This window comes from Entelurus aequoreus, linkage group LG22 (genome assembly GCF_033978785.1).
Source record: "Entelurus aequoreus isolate RoL-2023_Sb linkage group LG22, RoL_Eaeq_v1.1, whole genome shotgun sequence".
NCBI lineage: Eukaryota > Metazoa > Chordata > Actinopteri > Syngnathiformes > Syngnathidae > Entelurus > Entelurus aequoreus.
The window spans coordinates 45127365-45140482 of NC_084752.1; the positions used below are offsets into that span (position 1 = coordinate 45127365).

Sequence of the window (13118 nt, forward strand, 5' to 3'; positions counted from 1 at the left end):
CCTAGAAAACACACAAGAGGGTCATTTGACCCCTAGTCCCCCCTGTGGACACTCCTTTTGTTATGAAAATGTGGCTGTTAGTGGCACACGGCAGGGGGCCACTTGAGCCTGTGTGGGGGAGGGGACCTTACAGCTCAAGCTTTAGTTCTGAGGTAGGTTGTGTGTGTTTTTGCAAGGATCAACAGAATGAAGGGATCAACACTCTGACATTTATTGTTAAAAAAAATACAAAACAAAACATATTTACAAAGAATGAAAAAGCAACTGTTTTCCCAGTTTTGGTGTGGAGGGTTGTTGCAGAAGCAATTGTTATTTTTGTGTGCCAAAAATAGTTTAAAAAAAAAAATTTACAAAGAAAAAAGCATATTTACAAAGAATGAAAAACCATGTCCATGTAAACGTGACTGACATACATTTGAGCAGTCACTCACAATCCTGGCACTGCCATTGCTCCTTTCGGCATTTCCCACATGTATAATTTTTCTGTCTACCTAGACAAACTGCCCCTAACAGCCTCATTACCATAACAAAATGAGTGATTAGTGTATTCGGGAAAAGCGTCGGGCCAAATGACCCCTCTCTGGGTCTTCTAGGTAGACAGAAAAATGCTGGGACTTCTAGTGTTAAAAAATAACACTTAAAAAACCAAAAAAAAATAAAACATTTTTAAAGCTAACTAGCAAATGTAGCAACAACATTGTTTTAAATTGCTTTGATGTTTTTTTTCACTTGTTGCTAGGCAGAGTACGCAGGACACAATCACGTCTGCCCCAGAAGCCAATAAAAAAAAAAAATTATAAACACTTTTAAAAAATAACACTTAAGAAGCCAAAAAAAAAAAAAATTTTTAAAGCTAACTAGCAAATGTAGCAACAACATTGTTTTAAATTGCTTTGATGTTTTTTTCACTTGTTGCTAGGCAGAGTACGCAGGACACAATCACATCTGCCCCAGAAGCCAATAAAGAAATAATTATAAACACTTTAAAAGAAATAACACTCAAAAAACCCAAAAAATCTACATTTTTAAAGCTAACTAGCAAATGTAGCAACAACATTGTTTTAAATTGCTTTGATGTTTTTTTCCACTTGTTGCTAGGCAGAGTACGCAGGACAAAATCACATCTGCCCCAGAAGCCAATAAAAAAAAAAATTATAAACACTTTTAAAAAATAACACTTAAAAAGCCAAAAAAAAATTTAATTTTTAAAGCTAACTAGCTAATGTAGGAACAACATTGTTTTAAATTGCTTTGATGTTTTTTTTCACTTGTTGCTAGGCAGAGTACGCAGGACACAATCACGTCTGCCCCAGAAGCCAACAAAGAAATCATCATAAACACTTAAAAAACAACAACACTTAAAAAGCCCCCCAAAAATCTACATTTTTAAAGCTAACGAGCAAATGTAGCAACAACATTGTTTTAAATTCACTTGTTGCTAGGCAGAGTACGCAGGACACAATCACGTCTGCCCCAGAAGCCAATAAAGAAATCATTATAAACACTTGAAAAATATAACACTTCAAAAGCCAAAAAAATTAAAATTTTTAAAGCTAACTAGCAAATGTAGCAACAACATTGTTTTAAATTTCTTTGATGTTTTTTTCCACTTGTTGCTAGGCAGAGTACGCAGGACACAATCACGTCTGCCCCAGAAGCCAATAAAAAAAATAATTATAAACACTTTTAAAAAATAACACTTAAAAAGCCAAAAATAAATACATTTTTAAAGCTAACTAGCAAATGTAGCAACAACATTGTTTTAAATTGCTTTGATGTTTTTTTTCACTTGTTGCTAGGCAGAGTACGCAGGACACAATCACGTCTGCCCCAGAAGCCAATAAAGAAATAATTATAAACACTTTAAAAAAAATAACACTCAAAAAGCCCAAAAATATCTACATTTTTAAAGCTAACTAGTAAATGTAGCAACAACATTGTTTTAAATTGCTTTGATGTTTTATTTCACTTGTTGCTAGGCAGAGTACGCAGGACACAATCACGTCTGCCCCAGAAGCCAATAAAGAAATAATTATAAACACTTTAAAAAAAATAACACTCAAAAAGCCCAAAAATATCTACATTTTTAAAGCTAACGAGCAAATGTAGCAACAACATTGTTTTAAATTGCTTTGATATTTTATTTCACTTGTTGCTAGGCAGAGTACGCAGGACACAATCACGTCTGCCCCAGAAGCCAATTAAAAAAAATAATTATAAACACTTTTAAAGAAATAACACTAAAAAAAAACGAAAAAAATCTACATTTTTAAAGCTAACTAGCAAATGTAGCAACAACATTGTTTTAAATTGCTTTGATGTTTGATTTCACTTGTTGCTAGGCAGAGTACGCAGGACACAATCACGTATGCCCCAGAAGCCAATAAAGAAATAATCATAAACACTTTTAAAAAAATAACACTTAAAAAGCCAAAAAAAAAAAAAAAAAATTTAAGCTAACTAGCAAATGTAGCAACAACATTTTTTTAAATTGCTTTGATGTTTTTTTTCACTTGTTGCTAGGCAGAGTACGCAGGACACAATCACGTCTGCCCCAGAAGCCAATAAAGAAATCATTATAAACACTTGAAAAAAATAACACTTCAAAAGCCAAAAATGTTTTAAATTTTTAAAGCTAACTAGCAAATGTAGCAACAACATTGTTTTAAATTGCTTTTATGTTTTTTTCCACTTGTTGCTAGACAGAGTACGCAGGACACAATCACGTCTGCCCCAGAAGCCAATAAAGAAATAACTATAAACACTTTTAAAAAAATAACACTCAAAAAGTCCAAAAAATCTAAATTTTTAAAGCTAACTAGCAAATGTAGCAACAACATTGTTTTAAATTGCTTTGATGTTTTTTTTCCACTTGTTGCTAGGCAGAGTACGCAGGACACAATCACGTCTGCCCCAGAAGCCAATAAAGAAATAATTATAAACACTTTAAAAAAAATAACACTCAAAAAGCCCAAAAATATCTACATTTTTAAAGCTAACTAGTAAATGTAGCAACAACATTGTTTTAAATTGCTTTGATGTTTTTTTCCACTTGTTGCTAGGCAGAGTACGCAGGACACAATCACGTCTGCCCCACAAGCCAATAAAGAAATCATTATAAACACTTTAAAAAAAAGAACACTTAAAAAGCCAAAAAAATATCTACATTTTTAAAGCTAACTAGCAAATGTAGCAACAACATTGTTTTAAATTGCTTTGATGTTTTTTTTCACTTGTTGCTAGGCAGAGTACGCAGGACACAATCACGTCTGCCCCAGAAGCCAATAAAGAAATAATTATAAACACTTTAAAAAATAACACTTAAAAAACCAAAAAAAAATAAAACATTTTTAAAGCTAACTAGCAAATGTAGCAACAACATTGTTTTAAATTGCTTTGATGTTTTTTTTCACTTGTTGCTAGGCAGAGTACGCAGGACACAATCACGTCTGCCCCAGAAGCCAATAAAAAAAAAAAATTATAAACACTTTTAAAAAATAACACTTAAGAAGCCAAAAAAAAAAAAATTTTTTAAAGCTAACTAGCAAATGTAGCAACAACATTGTTTTAAATTGCTTTGATGTTTTTTTCACTTGTTGCTAGGCAGAGTACGCAGGACACAATCACATCTGCCCCAGAAGCCAATAAAGAAATAATTATAAACACTTTAAAAGAAATAACACTCAAAAAACCCAAAAAATCTACATTTTTAAAGCTAAGCTCGCCGTCTGTTCGCTGTTGCGAAAAAGCTAAGTAGCGCTCTATCTGTGTGCTTTTAATTGTTCTACAGCTTTCTTTATCACTTCTCAAACATTTTTAGTGGTACTATTTAACTTGCAAATCACCCGATCTCTGTCCCACCACCCTTTCCTCAGCTAGCCAGCTGCTAAGCTAGCGCGGAGAAAGGCAGCGCCGGTCAGTAAGAAGCTACTCCCACAGACCGCGACCACTTCCCTGAGGACAGCAGGAACTTCACTTGGTGACAGAAAACACTGTGAGTAATGGCTTCCTGCGCGTCTTGCACCATACTCACGGAGAGGTTGGCTCTGCTAGAGGGCCGTGTCCGCCAGTTAGAGCAGAGTAATGTCGTAACTTTAGATGTTGCGGACACATCTGCTAGCGTTAGCTGTAGCGAGCTAACTAGCCCAGCTTGTAGCAGTCCTAAGCGGCCTACAAGCTACGGTGTACCGGTTGAGACGCATAACAGATTTAGCTCTTTAGCTAGTCCTACACCCCAGTCTACCGGGCACCACACCTTAGTTATAGGGGACTCCATCACCCGAAACATAAAGCTTAGCAAACCAGCCACAATAAAGTGTATCCCCGGGGCCAGAGCACCTGACATTGAAGCTAATCTTAGGGAGCTAACTCGCAACAGGCCTAGTAAACACGTACGACAGGCTAATCGCACCACTAATTATGCGAATATAGTTGTACACGTTGGCTCCAATGACACTAGAATGAGACAGTCAGAGATTACAAAGAGAAACATAGCCAGGACTTGTGATCTCGCCAGAAAGATGTCCAGGCATCGAGTAATTGTCTCTGGCCCCCTGCCTGCGAGAGGCAATGATGAGAGATATAGCAGATTAGTCTCGCTTAACAAGTGGTTGGCTAGCTACTGTAGGACGCAGGGACTAACGTTTATTGATAACTGGCCCTCTTTCTGGGGCAAACCAGGCTTGCTGATGAGAGACGGCCTTCACCCTAACCAGGAAGGCGCCATCATCCTGTCTAGAAACATAGACTACTATTTAAGTCTCACTTGACTGACTACACTAGAGCAAGCCCGGTCACAGGCAATTACAATGTCTGTTAGTCCGGGTGAGGAGTCAGTTAAGCTAGAACTAGCCAGCGCCAGGCTGGATAATCCATGTACGCATAGCAATTCTCTTAGAATAATACACAATTCACATAATGTTTTTTCTGTTGTGTCTGTGTCAGAGGTGGACATGCATTCTACTGAGGTGGCAAATTATGATATGTCCAGTCTATTGCAGCACCAAGCAAACAATCGGAAAATTCCCGTCATATCAATTCCTAGATATGGTCGAAACTATTTAAAGTGCACTACGCATAATAAACGCAACATTGTTAATATTGCCACTACGGATAATCTTAACAAAAACTCGTCAAAACAGCCCAATACCTATAATATGGGCTTTTTAAACATAAGATCACTGTCTCCCAAGGCGTTATTGGTTAATGAGGTCATTAGAGACAACAATCTTAACGTCATTGGTCTTAGCGAAACCTGGCTCAAACCGGACGAATTTTTTGCGCTCAATGAGGCATCTCCTCCTAACTATACGAATGCGCATGTTGCCCGCCCTCTTAAAAGGGGAGGGGGTGTCGCACTAATATACAATGAAAATTTCAACCTTACCCCTAACCTAAATAATAAATATAAATCGTTTGAGGTGCTTACTATGAGGTCCGTCACACCGCTACCTCTCGACCTGGCTGTTATCTACCGCCCCCCTGGGCCCTATTCGGACTTTATCAGTGAATTCTCAGAGTTCGTTGCTGATCTAGTGACGCACGCCGACAATATAATCATAATGGGGGACTTTAATATCCATATGAATACCCCATCGGACCCTCAGTGCGTGGCGCTCCAAACCATAATTGATAGCTGTGGTCTTACACAAATAATACATGAACCCACGCATCGCAACGGTAATACAATAGATCTAGTGCTTGTCAGGGGTGTCACCACCTCCAAAGTTATGATACTTCCATATACTAAAGTAATGTCCGATCATTACCTTATAAAATTTGAAGTTTTGACTCTTTGTCAACAAGCTAATAATAATAATAACTGCTATAGCGGCCGCAACATTAATGCTGCCACAACGATGACTCTTGCTGACCTACTGCCTTCGGTAATAGCACCATTCCCAAATTATGTCGGCTCTATTGATAAACTCACTAACAACTTTGACGATGCCTTGCGCGAAATTATTGATAGTATAGCACCGCTAAAGCAAAAAAGGGCCCCTAAAAGGCGCACCCCATGGTTTACAGAAGAAATTAGAGCTCATAAATTATCATGTAGAAAACTGGAACGCAAATGGCGCGCGACTAAACTTGAGGTTTTCCATCAAGCATGGAGTGATAGTTTAATAACTTATAAACGCATGCTTACCTTAGCTAAAGCTAAATACTACTCAAATCTCATCCGCCTCAACAAAAACGATCCTAAATTTCTGTTTAGTACAGTAGCATCGCTAACCCAACAAGGGACTCCTCCCAGTAGCTCCACCCACTCGGCAGATGATTTTATGAATTTCTTTAATAAGAAAATTGAACTCATTAGAAAGGAGATTAAAGACAACGCATCCCAGCTACAACTGGGTTCTATTAACACAAATACGACTGTATATACGACGGACACTGCCCTCCAAAATAGTCTCTCTATTTTTGATGAAATAACATTAGAGGAATTATTACAGCGTGTAAGTGGGATAAAACAAACAACATGTTTACTTGACCCACTTCCTGGGAAACTTATCAAGGAACTGTTTGTATTATTAGGTCCATCAGTGTTAAATATTATAAACTTATCACTTTCCTCCGGCACTGTTCCCCTAGCATTCAAAAAAGCGGTTATTCATCCTCTGCTCAAAAGACCTAACCTCGATCCTGACCTCATGGTAAACTACCGACCGGTCTCCCACCTTCCGTTTATTTCCAAAATTCTCGAAAAAACTGTTGCACAGCAGCTAAATGAACACTTAGTGACTAACAATCTCTGTGAACCTTTTCAATCCGGTTTCAGGGCAAATCACTCTACGGAGACAGCCCTCGCAAAAATGACTAATGATCTATTGCTGACGATGGATTCTGATGCGTCATCTATGTTGCTGCTTCTTGATCTTAGCGCCGCTTTCGATACCGTCGATCATAATATTTTATTAGAGCGTATCAAAACACATATTGGTATGTCAGACTTAGCCTTGTCTTGGTTTAACTCTTATCTTACTGACAGGATGCAGTGCGTCTCCCATAACAATGTGACCTCGGACTATGTCAAGGTAACGTGCGGAGTTCCCCAGGGTTCGGTTCTTGGCCCTGCACTCTTTAGTATTTACATGCTGCCGCTGGGTGACATCATACGCAAGTACGGTGTTAGCTTTCACTGTTATGCTGATGACACCCAACTCTACATGCCCCTAAAGCTGACCAACACGCCGGACTGTAGTCAGCTGGAGGCGTGTCTTAATGAAATTAAACAATGGATGTCCGCTAACTTTTTGCAACTCAACGCTAAGAAAACGGAAATGCTGATTATCGGTCCTGCTAGACACCAACATCTATTTAATAATACCACCTTAACATTTGACAACCAAACAATTAAACAAGGAGACTCGGTAAAGAATCTGGGTATTATCTTCGACCCAACTCTCTCGTTTGAGTCACACATTAAGAGTGTTACTAAAACGGCCTTCTTTCATCTCCGTAATATCGCTAAAATTCGTTCCATCTTGTCCACTAGCGACGCTGAGATCATTATTCATGCGTTCGTTACGTCTCGTCTCGATTACTGTAACGTATTATTTTCGGGCCTCCCTATGTCTAGCATTAAAAGATTACAGTTGGTACAAAATGCGGCTGCAAGGCTTTTGACAAAAACAAGAAAGTTTGATCATATTACGCCTATACTGGCTCACTTGCACTGGCTTCCTGTGCACTTAAGATGCGACTTTAAGGTTTTACTACTTACGTATAAAATATTACACGGTTTAGCTCCAGCCTATCTCGCCGATTGTATTGTACCATATGTCCCGACAAGAAATCTGCGTTCAAAGAACTCCGGCTTATTAGTGATTCCCAGAGCCAAAAAAAAGTCTGCGGGCTATAGAGCGTTTTCTATTCGGGCTCCAGTACTCTGGAATGCCCTCCCGGTAACAGTTAGAGATGCTACCTCAGTAGAAGCATTTAAGTCCCATCTTAAAACTCATTTGTATAATCTAGCCTTTAAATAGACCCCCCCTTTTTTAGACCAGTTGATCTGCCGTTTCTTTTCTTCTCTCCTCTTCTCCCCTGTCCCTTGCGAGGGGGAGTCGCATAGGTCCGGTGGCCATGGATGAAGTGCTGGCTGTCCAGAGCCGGGACCCCGGGTGGACCACTAGCCTGTGCATCGGTTGGGGACATCTCTGCGCTGCTGACCCGTCTCCGCTCGGGATGGTTTCCTGTTGGCCCCGCTGTGGACTGGACTCCCGCTGATGTGTTGGATCCACTGTGGACTGGACTTTCACAATGTTATGTCAGACCCACTCGACATCCGTTGCTTTCGGTCTCCCCTAGAGGGGGGGGGTTACCCACATATGCGGTCCTCTCCAAGGTTTCTCATAGTCATTCACCGACGTCCCACTGGGGTGAGTTTTTCCTTGCCCGTATGTGGGCTCTGTACCGAGGATGTCGTTGTGGCTTGTACAGCCCTTTGAGACACTTGTGATTTAGGGCTATATAAATAAACATTGATTGATTGATTGATTGAACTAGCAAATGTAGCAACAACATTGTTTTAAATTGCTTTGATGTTTTTTTCCACTTGTTGCTAGGCAGAGTACGCAGGACAAAATCACATCTGCCCCAGAAGCCAATAAAAAAAAAAATTATAAACACTTTTAAAAAATAACACTTAAAAAGCCAAAAAAAAATTTAATTTTTAAAGCTAACTAGCTAATGTAGGAACAACATTGTTTTAAATTGCTTTGATGTTTTTTTTCACTTGTTGCTAGGCAGAGTACGCAGGACACAATCACGTCTGCCCCAGAAGCCAACAAAGAAATCATCATAAACACTTAAAAAAAAAAAACACTTAAAAAGCCCCCAAAAAATCTACATTTTTAAAGCTAACGAGCAAATGTAGCAACAACATTGTTTTAAATTCACTTGTTGCTAGGCAGAGTACGCAGGACACAATCACGTCTGCCCCAGAAGCCAATAAAGAAATCATTATAAACACTTGAAAAATATAACACTTCAAAAGCCAAAAAAATTAAAATTTTTAAAGCTAACTAGCAAATGTAGCAACAACATTGTTTTAAATTTCTTTGATGTTTTTTTCCACTTGTTGCTAGGCAGAGTACGCAGGACACAATCACGTCTGCCCCAGAAGCCAATAAAAAAAATAATTATAAACACTTTTAAAAAATAACACTTAAAAAGCCAAAAATAAATACATTTTTAAAGCTAACTAGCAAATGTAGCAACAACATTGTTTTAAATTGCTTTGATGTTTTTTTTCACTTGTTGCTAGGCAGAGTACGCAGGACACAATCACGTCTGCCCCAGAAGCCAATAAAGAAATAATTATAAACACTTTAAAAAAAATAACACTCAAAAAGCCCAAAAATATCTACATTTTTAAAGCTAACTAGTAAATGTAGCAACAACATTGTTTTAAATTGCTTTGATGTTTTATTTCACTTGTTGCTAGGCAGAGTACGCAGGACACAATCACGTATGCCCCAGAAGCCAATAAAGAAATAATCATAAACACTTTTAAAAAAATAACACTTAAAAAGCCAAAAAAAAAAAAAAAAATTTAAGCTAACTAGCAAATGTAGCAACAACATTTTTTTAAATTGCTTTGATGTTTTTTTTCACTTGTTGCTAGGCAGAGTACGCAGGACACAATCACGTCTGCCCCAGAAGCCAATAAAGAAATCATTATAAACACTTGAAAAAAATAACACTTCAAAAGCCAAAAATGTTTTAAATTTTTAAAGCTAACTAGCAAATGTAGCAACAACATTGTTTTAAATTGCTTTTATGTTTTTTTCCACTTGTTGCTAGACAGAGTACGCAGGACACAATCACGTCTGCCCCAGAAGCCAATAAAGAAATAACTATAAACACTTTTAAAAAAATAACACTCAAAAAGTCCAAAAAATCTAAATTTTTAAAGCTAACTAGCAAATGTAGCAACAACATTGTTTTAAATTGCTTTGATGTTTTTTTTCCCACTTGTTGCTAGGCAGAGTACGCAGGACACAATCACGTCTGCCCCAGAAGCCAATAAAGAAATAATTATAAACACTTTAAAAAAAATAACACTCAAAAAGCCCAAAAATATCTACATTTTTAAAGCTAACTAGTAAATGTAGCAACAACATTGTTTTAAATTGCTTTGATGTTTTATTTCACTTGTTGCTAGGCAGAGTACGCAGGACACAATCACGTCTGCCCCAGAAGCCAATAAAGAAATAATTATAAACACTTTAAAAAAAATAACACTCAAAAAGCCCAAAAATATCTACATTTTTAAAGCTAACGAGCAAATGTAGCAACAACATTGTTTTAAATTGCTTTGATATTTTATTTCACTTGTTGCTAGGCAGAGTACGCAGGACACAATCACGTCCGCCCCAGAAGCCAATAAAAAAAAATAATTATAAACACTTTTAAAGAAATAACACTAAAAAAAAACGAAAAAAATCTACATTTTTAAAGCTAACTAGCAAATGTAGCAACAACATTGTTTTAAATTGCTTTGATGTTTGATTTCACTTGTTGCTAGGCAGAGTACGCAGGACACAATCACGTATGCCCCAGAAGCCAATAAAGAAATAATCATAAACACTTTTAAAAAAATAACACTTAAAAAGCCAAAAAAAAAAAAAAAAAATTTAAGCTAACTAGCAAATGTAGCAACAACATTGTTTTAAATTGCTTTGATGTTTTTTTTCACTTGTTGCTAGGCAGAGTACGCAGGACACAATCACGTCTGCCCCAGAAGCCAATAAAGAAATCATTATAAACACTTGAAAAAAATAACACTTCAAAAGCCAAAAATGTTTTAAATTTTTAAAGCTAACTAGCAAATGTAGCAACAACTTTGTTTTAAATTGCTTTGATGTTTTTTTTCCACTTGTTGCTAGGCAGAGTACGCAGGACACAATCACGTCTGCCCCAGAAGCCAATAAAAAAAAAAAATTATAAACACTTTTAAAAAATAACACTTAAAAAGCCAAAAAAAAAAAAATGTTTAAAGCTAACTAGCAAATGTAGCAACAACATTGTTTTAAATTGCTGTGATGTTTTTTTCCACTTGTTGCTAGGCAGAGTACGCAGGACACAATCACGTCTGCCCCAGAAGCCAATAAAGAAATAATTATAAACACTTTTAAAAAAATAACACTCAAAAAGCCCAAAAAATCTACATTTTTAAAGCTAACTAGCAAATGTAGCAACAACATTGTTTTAAATTGCTTTGATGTTTGATTTCACTTGTTGCTAGGCAGAGTACGCAGGACACAATCACGTCTGCCCCAGAAGCCAATAAAAAAAAAAATTATAAACACTTTTAAAAAATAACACTTAAAAAGCCAAAAAAAAATAAAACATTTTTAAAGCTAACTAGCAAATGTAGCAACAACATTGTTTTAAATTGCTTTGATGTTTTTTTTCACTTGTTGCTAAGCAGAGTACGCAGGACACAATCACGTCTGCCCCAGAAGCCAATAAAGAAATAATTATAAACACTTTTAAAAAAATAACACTCAAAAAGTCCAAAAAATCTAAATTTTTAAAGCTAACTAGCAAATGTAGCAACAACATTGTTTTAAATTGCTTTGATGTTTTTTTTCACTTGTTGCTAGGCAGAGTACGCAGGACACAATCACGTCTGCCCCAGAAGCCAATAAAAAAAAAAATTATAAACACTTTTAAAAAATAACACTTAAGAAGCCAAAAATAAATAAATTTTTTAAAGCTAACTAGCAAATGTAGCAACAACATTGTTTTAAATTGCTTTGATGTTTTTTTTCACTTGTTGCTAGGCAGAGTACGCAGGACAGAATCACGTCTGCCCCAGAAGCCAATAAAAAAAATAATTATAAACACTTTTAAAGAAATAACACTTAAAAAGCCAAAAAAAATAAAATTTTTAAAGCTAACTAGCAAATGTCGCAACAACATTGTTTTAAATTGCTTTGATGTTTTTTTCACTTGTTGCTAGGCAGAGTACGCAGGACACAATCACGTCTGCCCCAGAAGCCAATAAAAAAAATAATTAAACACTTTTAAAAAATAACACTTAAAAAGCCAAAAAAAAATAAAACATTTTTAAAGCTAACTAGCAAATGTAGCAACAACATTGTTTTAAATTGCTTTGATGCTTTTTTCACTTGTTGCTAGGCAGAATTGACGGGACAAAATCATGACTGCCCCGACAGCCAATAATAAAACAATTAGGCATTCTATTTATTTAATTCATCAGAATCTTAAAAACAAAATATTTACAATCTAGCTAGCAAATGTAGCAACAGAAATCAACACAATTGCTTTGATGTTTTTTTCACTTGTTGCTAGGCAGAATTATTAGGACAAAATCATGACTCCCCCAACCATCAATGAAAAATAAAAAATAGTTAATTTAATTTAAAAAAATAACTAATAGCTTAATAAGTACAAAAAAATACATTTATTTGCAAGCTAGCTAGCAAATAAGAAATCAACAAAGTTGCTCTTAAATTTTTCGCAGTTGTTGTTTGTAGATTATACAGAACAAAATGATGATTCCCCATAAGCCCATTTAAAAAGTGAGTTAAAATATTTTTTTATATATATTTGAAGGCTTAAAAAAGTAAAGTTTTTTAGTCTAGCCAGAAAATTTAGCAACATAAATCTAATAATTTGCTAAAAAAAAAAATGCTTCTATGCTTTTTCCCACTTGTTGCTGGGCAGGATTCACAGGGCAGAATCATTAATGTCCCGACTCTGTACTTCATCCATGGCCACCGGACCTGTGCCCTTCCCCACCCTCGTTAAAAATGGCCACAGTTTGACCCAGAAACGGACTATTTCCAAGTCCATGGTGCTGAAGCCTATCCCACCTGCACTTGGGAGGAAGACGGTGTACACCCTGGACAAGTCAAAGAGTTTCATTATCAAAAAAAAAAAATTAACTCACTTTTTTATTGGCTAATGGCAGAGGTGTCCAAAGTGCGGCCCGGGGGCCTTTTGCGGCCCGCAGCTAATCGTTTACCGGCCCGCCACACATTCTGCAAAAATTGCAAAATTGATAGTATTGCAAAAATTACATTTTCAAAAAGTGGAATGAGGTGAAATCTAACGAGAAAACTTTGCAATGTTGACACAAAGCT

The 13118-nt window shown here is 36.6% G+C and overlaps 1 protein-coding gene across 1 annotated transcript in view; it reads right to left on the bottom strand.

The window, feature by feature from the left end:
- Positions 1-13118, bottom strand: part of LOC133639514 (uncharacterized) — a 29004-nt gene that overhangs the window by 14234 nt on the left and 1652 nt on the right. The window lies entirely within an intron of this gene.